Here is a 19,780-nt window from a genome sequence, read left to right on the forward strand (position 1 = left end):
TTGCATCATTAACAATGATCCTCACTACAGCAGTACCAGATCTCACTGGGTTTCCTCCATCCAAGGCTGTTAGTATTAATGTATGAATATTCTGTGTCTCTCGATCTAAAGGTTTCTCTAACACAAGCTCTAGAAATGTGCTCCCATCTGGGTTGCTGCTTTCACTCAGTGTAAAATGCTGATTATCACTGAGCCTGTATGTCTGCACTGCATTCATACCAATATCTGGGTCTTCTGCACCTTGTAAAGCAAATCTTGTCCCTGGTGATGCAGTTTCTAGAATTGCTACATTTAATGTCTCATGAAAAAACATTGGGGAATTATCATTTATATCCTTAATTTCTAATTTGATTCTAAAAACATTTAGTGGATTTTCCACCACAGCATCAAAGGTTAGGAAGCAGGTAGCTGCTGCCCCACACAGTGTCTCCCTGTCTATCCTGTCCTTAATGTACAGATTCCCAGTATCTGCATTTACATAAATATATTTCTCAGATTCATGTGAATCTATTCTCAGTTTCCTAGATGAGAGCTGTTTAATATCTAATCCAAGGTCTTCTGCAATATTTGCTATAACAGAGTCTTTTCTCATCTCTTCTACAATAGAATAATGAGTCTGAGCAGAGACTGAATGACACAGCCAGGATAATAAGAAGGAAAATGTTACTTGCCATCTGATTCCTTTGTATGTCTGTGGATGAGCTTCCATCTTTTGCATCTGAAATCTTTAGCAAATGCTTTCAAAATGCTTTAAAAATGCTTGTATTTGTAATCCAGTGATGAGGAAACATCCAAAGCTTTTCCTTGTGTTTCTTGATCCAGTTGATCAGGAAAATATGTTAAATATCCTTTATTCTGTGTAGAGAGAACCCAGAAAATGGCTGTGTGTCTTCCTGCAGATCTGCAGTATGTGTGAGTGATGAAAATACCAGTGGATCTCCAGCTCTGTATTCTTCTGCTTATTGGTCAAACAGCGGCGCTCTGAGGCGGAAGTGAGGAACTGCAATACTAATACACTACATTGTAATATTTTTTATATTAATACAGTATATATTTAAAATATAGTGTTATTGTGGCACTTCTGATTATTAAGATATTGTATCAAATTAATTTGGATTCCTTACAGATATCATTGTATATCAGTTAGGTAAAATACGTTTAGTACTGTATATACACATGCTTTTTTAAAATTTGTTATTGACATAAAAACTAACACTCGTCCCTTCATTCACGCAACACATGAACCATAAAAGAGTATCGCATGTGATAGGAGTCACTGGGAACCCGCCCACTCCTCTGTAGTGCCTGTGCTCGCACAATCCTAATAATGATCTTATAGCAATTATCAATTATTGTATGCGTTTTGTTTTAAACATCATTATTTTTAGTATACTTGAATTTTATGGGTGAATAATGTAAATAAATAAAGCAACAACTACTGCACACTATAACTATGATCGATAATCACCATCAACATTATTAGCATCTACAATAGCGAGTGTGTTGCCTAAAGCAATAGTCATTTTCAAGAGGCTGTACTCTCATGAACATACCAAAATCATATATGTTTAGCTGCACAATATATATAACTACTTACAGTATATATGTGAATCCTATTACAGTAGTCGGGGCTTAAAGTGGTGAGATGTGATGGTAACATAATTTATGCCATGTCAATAAGGAAGACCTTGGGACCTGGGGAAGGGGGTGATGACTTCAGCTCATCATTGACACTAGCACTGCCTGCATCGTCTATTCACATGAGTGGTGGAGAATTATTTTCTGTAATTACGGTACAAGGCCATGGTGGAGGAGGAGCAAGTTCCACCCTGTTTCCCCCACTGTAACCCCAGACTGTTGTCATAAATGTGCAGATTTAATTAACATCATATAACGTACAGACCTAAGATGAGCGTGGTGTCTCCAAGTTGATTTAAGGTTTTAAACAAGACCCCTTCAGAAAATTCACCAATTCACGCCAAGCTACCGTATCTTGTTATAATCACTGGATAAATAAAGCTTTAATATTTCCTTTTGATGAAAAAACACGCAATCATCAGCTTAATAAGATTCACAACCACCGGGCTTCCTCCAAGCCACAAAGTGGCTAATGATAAAGACTTGACTATTATGAGAAATTAGGTATTTATTTCTTTACTATACAGGAGGGCCCATTTATTATAGATCGCATACTCAATGTGATCTAGGCGGGATCTTACCACCCAGGATTACATTGCAATATCCAATCCTAATGGCAGGATACATCAATCAGGAGACTCTGGGGCAAAGGCTCTGGTAGGAGAACATCCCCCCCGATCTGCTCTGCTGGATGCATCTGTGCATGCATGGTCAGCACTGACCCACGGCTGACCGCACTGCCAGCAGGTGTGTAGCTCACAGGCTACAATGGGCTACTGTCATTCTGAGATGGCTGTAGCTGCAGAAGCTGATATTGGTACATTGAGCAGCATTGCATCCCCCATAGAAACCTATGAGGTATGCAGCTGTGGGTGGGACAGAAGGGATCATATCAGGTATCAGAGATATATCCTGAAGTCTCTTCTAGTTACATTAGGGGGATACTTAATATTTGCAGCTTACCCCAAAAATGTTTATATTTTAGGGGGAATTAGCAAATATTGAATGATGACAAGAGCAAAGGTTTGAAAATTTGCGCTTCCACTTGGATGCAGCAGGTTAACCCTGTAGTACCACCTACTACAATGACAATAGAGAAGACAAAGGAAATAGGGGTAAACCAGCACTTCCTATTGGGATCTTAAAATTTACAATGATGTTTTCCTTATGTGAATGTCCTTTTCTTCAAAAATCTTTAGTCCAAAACGTACCACCTCAAAGATAAAACAGACAAGATTTCATGGTGTGGATTTCCCAATACAATTTCAATTATTAAGTGAGGTTTTCTAGAAGGATGTGCCCGTACCGTGTTTTGGCCTATCACAAGGCCAAGAATTAGTGCGTAGAATAGGGGTCACTTCCAACCAATCAATGATATACGCCTTTAGGATTCCTCCTGCTTGTCCCTACATTGTGCCTCCAGTTTGCAGTCTGTGGCCACAGATTTTTGAAGAAAAGGACATTCACATAAGGAAAACATCATTGTAAATTTTAAGATCCCAATAGGAAGTGCTGGTTTACCCCTAAATATTTAATGATAAATGGGCCCCAAAATGTCATACACCTGTTTATATAGTGAGAAGTAAAGTATGCCCAAGGTTATATAATATGTGCTGAAGTATTCTAGAAAAGATTTGTACTGTTCATATTGCTATCAAGTAACTGTGAAATTTATCAAACCACAGAGAGAGAGATAAAGTGGAGAGGAGGGGTAACATGCCAACGAATCAGCTTCTGTCATTTTACAGGCGAAGCTCGAAAAAAAAATGACAGAAGCTGATTGGTTGATAGTTTATCTCTTCCCATTTTTATCTCTTTCCAAGAATTAATAAATCTCATCTTATGTTTCAGATAAAACTTGCAGTCACAGCATCATATTAATCTGGAGACAGAACACCACTGTACACATAATGAGAAACAAAAATGTCAAATTTAGATTTGGAGAGATCCATACAGTATATAGAAGATATTGGCATCTCCCTAGCGTACAGATAACCTTCATATCAATCCATATATATTTAAAGTGTGTTATTTAACAATTTTACACAAAAAAAACATATTTCCTTTAGTCTATGTAGGAGCTACTGTAAACACCATATTTGAGTGCTATGAATTTTTGGTGAGTACATACACTAACATCCAGGGCTGCCACTAGGAGGCTGTCAGTGCAATGTCTTTTTACACAATTTTTATTTGAATTCATATAAAAAATGTGAGCCACGCTGGCATTTTTACCTGAAATTTTGCATTTATCTCACAGAGCTGTTGGGCACTCAAAGGGTTAAGATTTAGAGACATAGAAGATACTAACTCTCATTATAGGGGAGAAGGGTATCAGCGCACATTATGTGCACTGATACCCCTTCATCCCCATGTAAGAAGGAGCCGCTCTTCATTAAATGCCTGTCTATATTGGCACTGCTATCTAAAAGATAGCAGGATGATATTCAGGGCAAATATATGCAGTGCTGACCATTGCAGCTATCGACCTTTCAAACTATTGCTATGGGTCCTACAAATATCTGGTTAGACCCTTGGCTGTGGGAAAACCACAGCCAAGGGTCTAACCAGATATTTGTAGGCCCCATAGCAATAGTTTCAGGGAAGGAGACAGCGTGTCAGTCTGAGCTGATGCGCTGTCTCCTTGAGGGGACATCGCCAGAGGGGGGATGGTCCATTTCTTCTCCGCCTCGTTAATGAGGCAAAGCAGGATGTGGTATAGCGGCACGATAAGCACTAATATAATACATCTACCCCATAATTACATACTCTGCCAGAGGACGCAATCAAAATACCAGCAAACGGGATGTTGACAGTTAGAAGACCAACAGTGTGATCTCGATGGTCAGAATCCCAAGACGTCCCAGAGGTAAGTACAGGGGATGGGGTTCAGGTTAGGCACAAGTTGGAGGGTTAGGGTTAGTTTGCTGGTGGGTGTTAGGCTTAGGCTGTATTACGAGTGTATAATGCCAACTAGGATGTGTCGGGATTCTGGCCATCTGGATTCTGACTGTTGGAATCCCGACTGATGGTGTTTCACACCCACCTGTCTGCAAGAACCTTAGTGAAACTCCTGAGATTTTCAGGAGTTCCATGGGCTTCTAGAAGTTTAGGTTGTCCTTCTGCATCCTCCACAATTTATATTGATTTGGGCAGGATGGGGAGCGAATACCAGGCACTAAATACCTGTGGAGCCTGGGGTTGGTTCAATATAATATGATTCAATTAAAAAAACATAATTTGATCCTGCACCCTGTTCATTAGTTAGTTATTAACCAAACGCCCAATGACACAAATAACTAAGTCTCACCCCCATCACGGTTACCTGCACCTCACCTTTGGGATTCTTCTGCCATGGACATTGCTAAAATAGGTATTTTTGCTAAATAGAGCAATTTGAATTAAATAACAAAAAAAAAAACAGTTGAAAATAATCCTCAACCACACATCTGAAACTACAAGACTCATTAGCTAGAAGTAATACATTAAGTTAGGTATTTTCTTAAAAATGTTGTTTAGCATATAATAGATTAGAGAATAGCGAAATATAACATTAATCTAGTTGTATAGTACAGCCGGACAAATCATGGTAACACCAAATTTGAGTTCCCTTATTATTATACTGTCCTTATTGACTATATTTGTAAAGTTCCATTTCACTTGAATTTATAGAGTACTCTATGATAAAGCTGAGACAATAGAAATGATCCATTTGGCTCAAGTAAAACTGTTCCATCCGCACTTCTGACTATATTTGTAGTTTATGACAACTCACCTGTATAAAATGGCTTGTTGGCAATTCATCCTTTACACCCTCATTCCCAAGTCCTGAATCATCAGCATCAATGAGATTATCCACGGGGACGTCTTGCTTTGGTTTCATATAAGTGAAGTCATTCTCAGTGGAATCCAAAGCCACACACACGTTGTACGAGTAGGGAAATGGTAATGTTCCATCGCTATACATGGAGAGCATCCTGGGGTCAACTTGAGGGTATAAACTTGACCTTAAAGTACCAAACATTGGGGGTGGTTGGGACTTCTTGCATTTAGATATAATGACCAACATAACAGTTATGATAAATAACAAGGAAATTAGTGCTAGAGCAATAACTAAGTAGAACTGCAGATTGGATTGGGGATCTTCATCGATGAGTTGATTACTGAGTTTAGGAACCACTTGTTGGAAGTTATCTGCAACAATGAGACTTAGTGTGACTGTGGCTGAGAGAGAGGGATCTCCATTGTCCTTCACCATCACCACAACCTTGTGATTCAGTATATCCTTCTCATGAAAGACACGTGATGTCCTGATCTCACCCGTGTGATGGCTGATGGTAAAGTGAGATGGTTCTGACACTTGTATGAAGTGATACGAGAGCCAAGCATTATGTCCAGAGTCTGCATCCACTGCAACCACCTTAGTTACTAATGATCCTTGTTCAGAGGCAAAAGGGACCATCTCAAACACAGCTGGGCCACCACTGTCTGCTGATGGGTACAAGATCTTTGGTGCATTATCATTCTGATCCACTATGCGGATAATTAGTGTTGCATTGCTGCTCAGAGATGGGGATCCATTGTCTCTAGCAGTTACCTGTATTAGAAACTCCTTGTGCTGCTCATAATCAAATGATCTCTGAGCATAGAGAACCCCAGTCTCTATATTCATGGACAGATAAGAGGACACTGGGAGATCTTCTGTATTAGTGCTGGATAGTGAATAAATAATTTTAGCATTGTCCCCAGTATCAGGATCTGATGCTTGTACACTGTATATTGGGGCTCCGGGTAAGTTGTTCTCTGGCACATAAGCAACATAAGTAGATTTCATAAATATTGGTGGATTGTCATTAACATCTGATATCTCCAATCTGATGGTTCTTCTGCTGGAAAGTGGGGGAGATCCTCTGTCAGTAGCTACAATGGTGATGTTATAACTAGATACTTTCTCTCTGTCCATGTAACCTGTTGTCACAATTCTGTAATAACTACCAGATGATAGTAATAAATTAAAGGAACTGTCAGTAAGTTTGCAGTCAATTTCACCATTTGCTCCTGAATCTTGATCATGAAATTCAATCAGAGCAATCACTGTGCCAGGTGCAGAATCCTCAGGAACAGGACTAGATAATGATGTGATAGATATCTCAGGAACATTGTCATTCTCATCTAGCACTTCTATCAATACCTTACAATGGGCAACAAGACCACCTCCATCCTTGGCTTCTATTGATAGCTCATAATTCATTGTTAATTCAAAGTCAAACTGATTATTTGTATTAATCTCACCGTTTATAGGATTAATACGGAAGGATCCTGTGTGATGGACATTCCCAGATGTTTTGCTGAAGGAATATGTGATCTGTCCATTGACTCCCTCATCTCTGTCTGTTGCATTGATGGTGATTACTGTAGTATTGATTGGAGTATTTTCATGTACACTGACTTTATACAATTCATTGCTAAACACAGGGAAATTGTCATTTGCATCAGTAACAATGATTCTTACTAATGCTGTCCCAGATCTCACTGGGTTTCCTCCATCCATAGCTGATAATGTTAATTCATGAATATTCTTCGTCTCTCTATCTAAAGGTTTCTCTAGCACGAGCTCTGGAAATTTACTCCCATCTGCTCTGTTCTTTGTATTAAGTGTAAAATGCTGATTATCACTGAGCCTGTATGTCTGTACTGAATTCATACCAATATCTATATCCTCTGCATTTTGCAAAGCAAATCTGGTTCCAGGTGATGTAAATTCCATCATTTCTACAGTGAAAATCTCACGAAAAAACCTTGGGGAATTATCATTTATATCCTGTATTTCTACTTTGATATTAAAAATATTTAGTGGATTTTCAACCACAGCATCAAAGGTTAGGAAGCAGGTAGCTGCTGCCCCACACAGTGTCTCTCTGTCTATCCTGTCTTTAATGTACAGATTCCCAGTATCTGCATTTACATAGAAATATTTCTCTGACACACGTGATACAATTCTCAGTTTCCTAGATGAGAGCTGTTTCATATCTAATCCAAGGTCTTCTGCAATATTTGCTATAACAGAGTCTTTTCTCATCTCTTCTACAATAGAATAATGAGTCTGAGCAGAGACTGAATGACACAGCCATGATAATAAGAAGGAAAATGTTACTTGCCATCTGATTCCTTTGTATGTCTGTGTAGGAGCTTCCATCTTTTGCATATGAAATCTTTAGCAAAATATGCTTTAAAAATGCTTGTATTTGTAATCCAGTGATGAGGAAATATCCAAAGCGTTTCCTTGTGTTTCTTGATCCAGTTGATCAGGAAAATATGTGAAAAATCCTGTATTCTGTGTAGAGAGAACCCAGAAAATGGCTGTGTCTTCCTGCAGATCTGCAGTGTGTGTGAGTGATGAAAATACCAGTGGATCTCCAGCTCTGTATTATTCTCCTTATTGGTCAAACAGCGGCGCTCAGAGGCGTAAGTGAGGAACTGCAATACTGATATATATTTTCAGTATTCAGTACTATTAAAACTATAATGCAAGTTACATTTGTATGTATGCATTATATATGTAAAGATTCTTTAATCATAATACTCTATATAATATTTATAACATACCATTGTTTATAATTTTTGGAGTTTTTGATTTGTAGTAGATATATAATTTAAATAGCAATAAACATATAATTATCTATGTATATAGGAATGCAGCCACATGACCCGCCATGCCTTTACCCAAGTTCCCACACTTTTTTTGAATCATGGCGCCCTAGAGTATAAAAACATTTTGTATTTGTTTGTAATAAACATTAATGCAAATACAATATAAATATTTCATTTTTTGTGTTTATGGTGTGTACACACGTTAGATGTGCCTTAAGATCCTATCCACGATCTGATCAGATAGGATCGTGGATAGGATCTTAAGGCACATCCGATTTGCATCCTATCTTGACTATATAGTGCAGATCTGCACTATATAGACAAGGCAGCCAAGACTTTCTGGCTTCCGATACGTGAACGCGCATCGGGATCTGATCGGGATCGCAAGGGTTAAAACCCTTGCTATCTGCATCCGATTAAGATCCGATGCCGATCCGATGTTGACTATATCGTCAACATCGGAAAGGAAATCGGACCGTGTGTACACAGCATTAAAATTACATTAGATATCTATGTAAAATATTGTGAGTGTATATTTACTGTCTTCTGCAAAATCCATCTCTACGAGAAAACTGTTCTAAATTTAACAGAGTTGTATAATCTAAAGCCTACATTAAAAATATTATTAAAATATTTTAGAAAAGTATAAAAAGATTGCAGTGACACTATCCACATATTTTATAGCAACAACACCATGAGTGAGATGCCAGACCGGCCTCCGTGCCCTCAATATACTGTATATGTAAAATTTGGTACTTGTGTATTATCATGGCGCCCACGATTTCCATCGTACAACATAGTTATGGTCGCATCGCATGCCATGCGACCAGTTTTTTAATTGTACAGGCACCCTGATGGGTGATTACTATGTTAAATGCACCCCCATTGTTAACGCCACCCCACTATCAACGCCAACCCGAAGCGTGGCGAGCGCAGCGATCCCACGAGGGGCGGCGGTACGCGTCCTCCGACCTATTCATACCCCCACTATCCACGTTGGCGTGGAGTTGATTCTAGATAGTGTGGCGAGTGCAGCGAGCCACCGAGCCCCAAGCGTGGCGAGCGCACGCGGATTACTTCACACTACATGCCACACTATCTAAAATCAACTCCACGCCGACGTGGATAGTGAGGGTATAAAATGGCCGGAGGACAAGTACTGCTGCCCCTCGCGGGCTCGCTACGCTGGCCACGCTTCGGGTTGGTGTTGATAGTGGGGGTGGCGTTAACAATGGGGGTGCATTTAACATAGTAATCACCCATTAGGGTGCTTGTACAATTTAATATCTAATGGCATGCGATGCAATATTTTATCGTACAGTTGCGGGTCTGTGGACCAGGAAATCGGGTCCCATCGCATACCTTCATTAGTGGTATGCGATGCGATGGGCGCCGTGATAATACACAAGTACCTAAAATTTTGTTCTAGTAAAAATTTTCACGTTCATCTCTTTCCTATAATTTATGTAACAGTTGCTACAGATGGAGCCATTCTCGTTGGATCGGCTCCCATTGCGACGATAACCAGCCGCTAGCCACCTCCATCCTGCTCCATGTGCCAGAATGGAGCGTGAACACGAGAGTGAGAGGTCCGTCGGCTCCATCTGTACATTTTTATACTTAAGATATTGAACCTTCTACATCTTTTTCTAACGTACTCATTCCGAGACCCCGCTCCTTCCCTATGGGAAGGAATCCCGGTCTTCAAAAAGAGATCCCTCAGCCACTACTCCACTCTCTCCTCCTAAAGTCCAACCTGCGTGAACCCAAGATGCACGCACACTAGCGATAACTGGCCAGACTCCGCAGAATTGAATTTAACAGCTAGTGGTGATGAGTACCATGAGGACAGCTGGTCTTTGTATCAGCTGTATTTCCACCAGAGCCCTGTTAAATTGCTTCAGTGAATTTGTTTCCACCGCTGATACTCACAACTGAAATTATTATCCAGATTATGGATAGACAGTCAACATAAAGTAGGTGGACAGGGTCAAAAAGAGGATAACAGGGTCAAAAGGTGGACAAGTAAAAAGTAGACAGTGCTTAAAGTCAACAGGTTCAAAACATCAACATGGCAATGGGCAATGCACATATGGCCAACACAATATTTTTGGTGCTTTTTAATTTTTTTTATCAACGTTTGCTTGATTTACCGTCCATGTGGACTATGATTGGAAATAGTAACCTTTGTCAAGTTCAGTTGTAATTAAGCTTGGCACCTTGCCTAAACTGTGGTGAGTGAAGCGAGCCCCTGAGGGTCTATGTTTTAATAATTGTAAACATATAATATTAGACTTATAAAATGGCACAAAAAATGTGTGTTGGCCTTTTTGTGTCAACCGTTTCCATATCATCGTTTAGACCCTAATAGCGTCTTTTGTATCTGCTGACCTTTTCTACCTTCTTCCTTTTCCATTTGACTTTTTGACCATTTTCGACCATATGTATTTGACCTACTGTATTGATTGTTACAGTAGATCTTTGATACTACACCCTAAAAACTACAAAAATGCTTAGACAAGAAGATAAAACATTTCATTATTGGTAATATTTCTGGTTTTTTTTTTAACAATTCTTATTTATGATTAAAAAATAATAGTATCAATACAAAAACTTTTAAAAACATCCTACATTGAATCATATACTGCAATGGGGAGCATCACTTGAGGGTTGCCAAGCCTCCTGTCACAGACCCTTGTAAGAGGCCAATATCTTTGCCTGTTCTCTTCCCTTAAACAGTGGCAACACAGCTACATTTTTACAATCAGAGCCTTCTGCCGCCCCCACCCTGCTCCCAAATGGCATCAGACTGTCAATCACTGACAGTCTAGTGCCCTCCTGCATCCTGTGCCACAGCAACTGTTTTTGTACACGCAGAATAGTACAGACTGACTGTGTCAGATGCACGCCTGAAAGCTACATAAATTATTACTTAAAGAAAATCAAAATCTAGGTTTAAATTGTGCTTTATGCCTTACTAAATTTATATACCGTACACCTTAGTCTTAAAGCGTAGGTCTTATGTACCAGTCACGATTACATCAATTTATTTTTCTAGGTTTTCCCAGGCAGTTCTGTTGCACAAAATGTTGGTATGGTTTCTAAACTAAAATCCCATAAATAAATCAATGACGAGAACAATATAACCAACATCATCATCTGCTGCTATCTCTGCACCAAATACAAGTCATTAACGTTCTCAAGAGGACGGATTCTCATGAACCAGACATTCCTGATCCAGACTTCTCATATTAGAATTGGGAGAAACCACAAGTATTTACTAAAATATGCATTATGCTAAATGAGATATACACACAAAATAAATACATTTTAATTTTCCTGCTGAACTCAAGAGCCAGGAAGGCTTCAATATATATGATTCATAGGATTCCAACCAGAAATATTTTTTCCATAATCTCATCCCAAACTATTACGGGTCATTGGCTTGACCTATATTAAGTCTACATGCATTGGGTTCACCATTGAAGGTCAACATTGCTAAGGTCCAAAGGGTTGGAAGGTCAACACAAGCATTAGGTCGACAATGGGAAGGTCAACAGTCAAAAGGTCAACATCAGTTTTTCATTTTTCATGTTTCGAATGTCGGCATAGTCTATATGGACACCGTCATTGTGTACTACGCCCCCTCGCAAGGGCACGGTGCTTCAATACACTTGGTACACTAATTTATTCTCTCACCACGCCATATTAGACGGTACGGCATGAAATACCGCCTGCCGGCACATGTCGGCTCAAAAAATGCAACATGAAAAACTCATATCAAGCTTTTGACTGTTGACATTCCCAATGTAGACCTAATGCTTGTGTTGATCTTCCAACACTGTCGACATTAGCCATGTTGAACTATTTCATGTGGCGACCTATGAGCGCCCACACAAAAATGAACCGCCGATAAAACCATATTTTTAAACATGTTTTAAAATATGATTCAGTGATCCCGATCAATTTTTTTATCTTGATCGCCAGAAGGGGGAGCCCACACATTTAAGATTAATTGTGACAATCATCTCCAGAATGGAGGATTGTCGCAATTTATTGCAGGTGTATGGGCCCCATAAGCCATGTTGACCTTCAGTGGTCGACCAATGCATGTCGACCTAAATAGGGTCAACCTAATGAACGTATCTCCAACAAACTTACAGTATGTACTGTAGTTAAAAGGGTTCCCTTCTCTGTAACCCGCACTTTAACGGTTACAACTTAACATGTTTGCAGGTTAGGATATAGGTGTTTCTAACCCCTTAGGTCACTTAGCGGTCTACATTATGTACTAACCCTTGGAAAGATAATGTAGATAAAGAACCAACCAACCAGCTCTGTCATTTTTCAAACACAGCCTGTAACATGACAGTTAGGTGCTGATTGGCTGGTACTTTATATCTGTTCACTTTATCTCTCTCTCGAAGGCTTAGCATATAGACCCCTTCATTCTATATATTGTTTTAAATTATATAGTTTACAAAATTCCCTCTGCGTGTATCTAGGTCATCCTCCTGCAAATATAATACTGATTTAGCTTATTTAAAACAATAAATACTACAGTTTCTTACATGAGTAAATATAATTGAAGATGGAAGACTGATGTGCTTGTGTTGCCCGGCAACAAAAGTGTCCTTTAAAGTTTTAGGGTCCAATGGGAAAGGAAACATCTTCAATCGGCAAATAGGAACCACCAATTGGAAAGGTACCATAATTTATGATTTAGGGCACAATGGAGAAAATTTACTAAAATGGGAGTTCTATTTCACAAGGGCTGTTGCTATGGAAAACCAATCAGAATCTACTTCTTATTTAGCACCTTCTAGAATATAATATATACTAACTGAGTTGTTGTCCATAGCAACATCTGAAAACATAGTGTATGCTCCCTACAGCCAACATTGCGCCATTTGACATTTTGCCTATGTATGGATTTTACACAAACTCACCTGTTGACTGTTTGTTGGTAAATTTTCAATATTACGACTTTCATTTCCAAGTCCTGAATCATCAGCATCAATGAGATTCTCTACCGGGACATCGGGCTTTGGTTTCCTATAAGTAAAGTCACTTTCACTGGGATCCAAAGCCACACACACATTGTACGAGTAGGGAAATGGTAAAGATCCATCGCTATACATGGAGAGCATCCTGGGATCAACTGGAGGATACAGATTTGTACTTAGAGAAGTAAAGGTTGGTGGAGGTTTTGATTGTTTGCATTTTGATATAATGACCAACAAAACAGTTATAATAAATAACAGGGAAATCAGGCCGAGAGCAGTCACTAAGTACAGCTGTAGATTAGATTGGGGGTCTTCATTTTTGAGTTGATTACTAAGTTTTGGAACCACTTGTTGGAAGTTATCTGCAACAATGAGACTTAGTGTGACTGTAGCTGAGAGAGAGGGATCTCCATTGTCCTTCACCATCACCACAACCTTGTGAGTCAGTATATCCTTCTCATTAAAGACACGTAATGTCCTGATCTCACCCGTGTGATGACTGATGGTAAAGTGAGATGGTTCTGACACTTGTATGAAGTGATACGAGAGCCAAGCATTATGTCCAGAGTCTGCATCCACTGCAACCACCTTAGTTACTAATGATCCTTGTTCAGAGGCGAAAGGGACCATCTCAAACACAGCTGGGCCACCACTGTCTGCTGAGGGGTACAGGATCTTTGGTGCATTATCATTCTGATCCACTATGCGGATAATTAGTGTTGCATTGCTGCTCAGAGATGGGGATCCATTGTCTCTAGCAGTTACCTGTATTAGAAACTCCTTGTGCTGCTCATAATCAAATGATCTCTGAGCATAGAGAACCCCAGTCTCTATATTCATGGACAGATAAGAGGACACTGGGAGATCTTCTGTATTAGTGCTGGATAGTGAATAAATAACTTTAGCATTGTCCCCAGTATCAGGGTCTGATGCTTGCACACTGTATATTGAGGCTCCAGGTAAGTTGTTCTCTGGCACATAAGCAACATAAGTAGATTTCATAAATATTGGTGGATTGTCATTAACATCTGATATCTCCAATCTGATGGTTCTTCTGCTGGAGAGTGGGGGAGATCCTCTGTCAGTAGCTACAATGGTGATGTTATAACTAGATATTTTCTCTCTGTCCATGGCCCCAGTAGTAACAATTCTGTAATAACTGCCAGATAGTAATAAATTAAATGACTTGTCAGTAAGCTTACAGTCCACTTCTCCATTTGATCCAGAATCTTGATCTTTAACTTTAATCAGAGCGATCACTGTGCCAGGTGCAGAATCCTCAGGAACAGGACTAGATAATGATGTGATGGATATCTCAGGAGCATTGTCATTCTCATCTAGCACCTCTATCAATACCTTACAATGGGCAGCATGGCCGCCTCCATCCTTTGCTTGTACAGAGAGCTCATAGCTACTTGTCTGTTCAAAATCTAACTGACTATTTGTTTTAATTTCACCATTTATAGGATTAATACTGAAGGTTCCTGTGTGATGGACATTCCCAGATGTTTTGCTGAAGGAATATGTGATCTGTCCATTGACTCCCTCATCTCTGTCTGTTGCATTAATGGTGATTACTGTAGTATTAAATGGTATATTTTCATGTACACTGACTTTGTATATCTCATTAGAAAACACTGGGAAATTATCATTAACATCAGTGACAATGATCCTCACTACAGCAGTACCAGATCTGACTGGGTTTCCTCCATCCAAGGCTGTTAGTGTTAGTATATGGATATTCTGTGTCTCTCGATCTAAAGGTTTCTCTAACACAAGCTCCGGAGATTTACTCCCATCACTGCTGATCTTCTCCCTCAGTGCAAAATGCTGATTATCACTGAGCCTGTATGTCTGCACTGCATTCATACCAATATCTGGGTCTTCTGCACCTTGTAAAGCAAATCTTGTCCCTGGTGATGTCAATTCTATCATTTCTATTGTGAATACATCATTAAAAAACCTCGGAGAATTATCATTTATATCCTGTATGTCTATCTTAACACTAAAAACATTTAGTGGATTTTCAACCACAGCATCAAAGGTTATGAAGCAGGTAGCTGCTGCCCCACACAGTGTCTCTCTGTCTATCCTGTCCTTAATGTACAGATTCCCAGTATCTGCATTTACATAGAAATATTTCTCTGCTATGCTTGAATCAATTCTCAGTTTCCTAGATGAGAGCTGTTTAATATCTAATCCAAGGTCTTCTGCAATATTTGCTATAACAGAGTCTTTTCTCATCTCTTCTACAATAGAATAATGAGTCTGAGCAGAGACTGAATGACACAGCCATGATAATAAGAAGGAAAATGTTACTTGCCATCTGATTCCTTTGTATGTCTGTGTATGAGCTTCCATCTCTGCCATTCCCAGTATTTAAAAAGCAGAAATCCAGAAAAACAATCTTTTGTATGATCAGTATTTGTAATCCAGCGATACAGATGTAGCAAATAGTGATGAAACCATAAAATAACAGCAAATATCCTAAATTTGTATTGTAAGAGAACCCAGAAAATGGCTGTGTGTCTTCCTGCAGATCTGCAGTATGTGTGAGTGATGAAAATACCAGTGGATCTCCAGCTCTGTATTATTCTCCTTATTGGTCAAACAGCGGCGCTCTGAGGCGGAAGTGAGGAACTGCAATACTGATATATATTATCAGTATTCAGTACTATTAAAACTATAATGCAATTTACATTTGTATGTATGCATTATATATATATGTAAAGATTCTTTAATCATAATACTCTATATAATATTTCTAACATACCATTGTTTATCATTTTTGGAGTTTTTGTCCTAGATATATAATTTAAATAGCAATAAACATATATGTATATATGAATGCACCCACGTGACCCGCCATGCCTTTACCCGTGTAACTTTTTATGCTTTCAATACATAGTATACCAGTGGTTCCCAAACTTTTTTTGAATCATGGCGCCCTAGAGTATAAAAACATTTTGTATTTGTAATAAACATTCTAAATATTTTTTAATTATGTAATGAATGCAAATAAAATATAAGAAATTCATTGTTTTTGTTTTAAAAATGACATTAGATATCTACGTAAAATATTGTGAGCGTATATACACTGTCCGCTGCAAAATCCATCTCTATGATAAAAACTGTTCTAAATTTAACAGAGGTGTAAAACTTAACATGCATCCTTATTCTTATTGAATAATGGAGGACTGATGTACACATGAGAACTTACAATTTGATTAAATCTAGTTAAAAGCACATCAAAATGACAGCTTCTGCAATGTACGTTCACTTTGAGCTGTGACAGTTTTTAAATTTCACATTGAGCTGTGACAGTTTCACCCACAAACTCTCCACCCCACCACCAGTCCTTATATGCTCCTACCCAGTGGTCGAAGTGGAAATTTTGAAGTGGGGGTATGGAAATTTTGAAGTGGGGGTATGGAAAAGTAAAGAGTGAATATAGTGCGCACCTTCGGACACCCCCCTGTCCATCAACGTCCCCTGCCAGACTGCCCCGTTGTACAGGGGTATTACAAAAGCACAATATGTGCTGCTGAGTGATCAGAGAGCATCCTAAGAGGGAAATTTTTTTTTTTTTTTTTATCTTCAGATTAAAGTGGGGGTATGCCATACCCCCGTATACCGCCCCACTTCGACCACTGCTCCTACCCCAATCTCTGTCTTCACAGCTCCCTCTCTCCGTCCCCAGTTAGTCTGAAACAGATGAGTGTACCCACAAAAATTGCTTACACTTTCTGTTGAGTGGCCTCTAGTGATCAATGGCGGTACTTCACCTCATAGAGGGAAGGACTAGTTAGCCTTTATATTCTAAAGCCTACATTAAAAAGATTATTCAAATATTTTGAAAATTATAAAAAGATTGCAGTGACACTAGCCACACATTTCATAGCAAAAGAGCCATGAGTGAGATGCCAGACTGGCTTCCGTGCCCTCAATATTCTGTATTATGTAACATTTTGTTTTACAAAAATGTTTCTCATTAATTTCTTTCCTATAATTTATTTAACAGTTGCTGCAGGTAGAGCCACTCTCGTTGGAGCGGCTCCCATTGCGATGACCACCAACCGCCAGCCCCCGCCAGCCTGTGCTGTGTACCACATTCTCGGGTTGAGATGTCCGGCGGCTCCATCTGTACGTTTTTATACTCAAGTTATTAAACCTTCTACATCTTTTTCTAATGTACTCATTCTCAGACCCCGCTCCTTCCCTATGGGAAGGAATCACGGTTTTCAAAATGAGATCCCTCAGCCACTACTCCACTCTCTCCTCCTAAAATCCAACATGCGTGAACCCAAGTTTATGCATGCGCACTAGCGATAACTGGCCAGACTCCGCAGAATTGAGTTTAACAGCTAGTGGTGATGAGTACCATGAGGACAGCTGGTCTTTGTATCAGCTGTATTTCCACCAGAGCCCTGTTAAATTGCTTCAGTAAATATGTTTCCACCGTTGATACTCACAGCTGAATTTATTATCCAGATTATGGATAGACTATGTCTAGAACAGGCATGTCCAACCTGCGGCCCTCCAGCTGTTGTGAAACTACACATCCCAGCATGCCTTGCAATAGTTTTAGCATTCCCTAATAGCAATACTATGGCAAGGCATGCTGGAATGTGTAGTTTCACAACAGCTGGAGGGCCGCAGGTTGGACATGCCTGGTCTAGAAAGTCAAGCATATTTACCATATACACGAAGTAGGACAACAGGTTCAAAAAGGTCAAAAGGGTCAAAAGGTCAACAGGTAAAATGTAGACAGTCCTTAAAGTCAACAGGTTCAAAACATCAACATGGCAATGGTCATATAATATGAGACTTCCAAAATTACCCCCCAAAAGAATGTGTGTTGGCCTTTTTGTGTCGACCATTTCCATATCATCGTTTCAACCCTACCAGCCTTTTCTAGTAGTAGTTTGAGCTGTATCCTAGACACATCATTGGATCACTGTAACACTATAGGGTTACTTGTGGCACCCTTGAGGTTTGCCAAGCCGCCTGTCACAGATCCTTGTAAGAGGCCGAACTCCTGGCCTGTTCTCTCCCCTTCAACAGTGGCAACACACCTCAATTTTCACAAACAGAGGCTGCTGTCACCCCCACCCTACTCCCAAATGGCATCAGACTGTCAATGACTGACAGTTTAGTGCATGCGCAGAATGGGTTCTGCGCAAGTGCAAAGTACTATAACAGACTGACTGTGTCTGTCAGACATGTTTGTGCTATAGACAGATTTTGAAAATAGATATTGACTTGTAGGTGGATAATTAATAAAACCGATCAGAAACATGCCTGAAAACTCCTTCAATCGTTACTTAAAGAAAATGAAAATCTAGGTTATAATAGTCCTTTATGCCTCAACAAATTTATATACCATACATCTTAGTCTTAAAGCATCGGTCTTAGGTACCAGTCGTGATTACATCAATTTATTTTTGTAGGTTTTCCCTGGCAGTTCTGTTGCAAAAATATTGGCATCACTTAAAAACTATAATCCCATAAATAAGTCAAATAACCAACATCATCATCATCATCTGCCGCTATCTCTGCACCAAATACAAGCAAAGTCATTAAAGTTTTCCAGAGGACGGATTCTCATGAACCAGATATTCATGGACCGGACCTATCATGTCAAAACCACAAGTATTTAAAAAAAAAAAAAACATTATGCTACATGATATATATACAAAATAAATACATTTTCATTTTCTTGCTGCACGAAGAACTCAAGAGCCAGAAAGGCTTCAATATAGAGGAAAGCAAAACAATTGGAAGCAGCGCTTATGAAGGTAATTAATTTATTAAAACCCAAATATACTTAAAATATTGCACAATATTTCACATATACCGGCCGGTATTCCCATTTATTACGTAATACAATATAATTTCTTATTATTAATATGATCACAAGCTCTCTCACAGCAAAAAGAAATTATTATAATATTAATGAAACAATCCACTTAATTGTTTAAAATAATTATTTTCACAGCAGCATGATAGTTAGATCCAATTCATGGCACAAGAATTCTCTGAAATAAATCTCCTGCGCTCTCTCACAGCTCTAATTACTTATAATAAACTTTTCAGATATTCTTATCCGTAATGTTTTTTCTTGGATTTATTTTCGGCCGATAATTATCGGACTTTATAATATGGTCACAGTCTCGGCTCAATTTATTTCAACATCATGTGGCAAGAAATAAAATTGTTCAGTATAGAGCAGGCATGTCCAAACTACGGCCCTCCAGCTGTTGTGAAACGACACTTCCCAGCATGCCTTGCAATAGTTTCAGCTTTAACTAATAGCAAAACTGTGGCAAGGCATGATGGGACTTTTAATTTCACAACGGCTCGAGGACCATAGTTTGGACATGCCTGATATAGAGGATACATAAGGATTTTAACCAGCAATTATTTTTTCCATACGCATGTCCCCAACATACTTCAGAACTATTGGGGACAGTATTGTTTCCCTG

At 39.1% G+C, this 19,780-nt stretch overlaps 1 protein-coding gene across 5 annotated transcripts in view; it reads right to left on the reverse strand.

Annotated features, from left to right (window-relative positions):
* The window catches only part of LOC146073840 (protocadherin gamma-B2-like), a 414,290-nt gene that overhangs the window by 53,770 nt on the left and 340,740 nt on the right, over positions 1-19,780 (reverse strand). The gene's annotated exons all lie outside the window — the stretch shown is intronic.

This window comes from Crinia signifera, chromosome 4 (genome assembly GCF_055691185.1).
Source record: "Crinia signifera chromosome 4, ASM5569118v1, whole genome shotgun sequence".
Taxonomy (NCBI): Eukaryota; Metazoa; Chordata; class Amphibia; order Anura; family Myobatrachidae; genus Crinia; species Crinia signifera.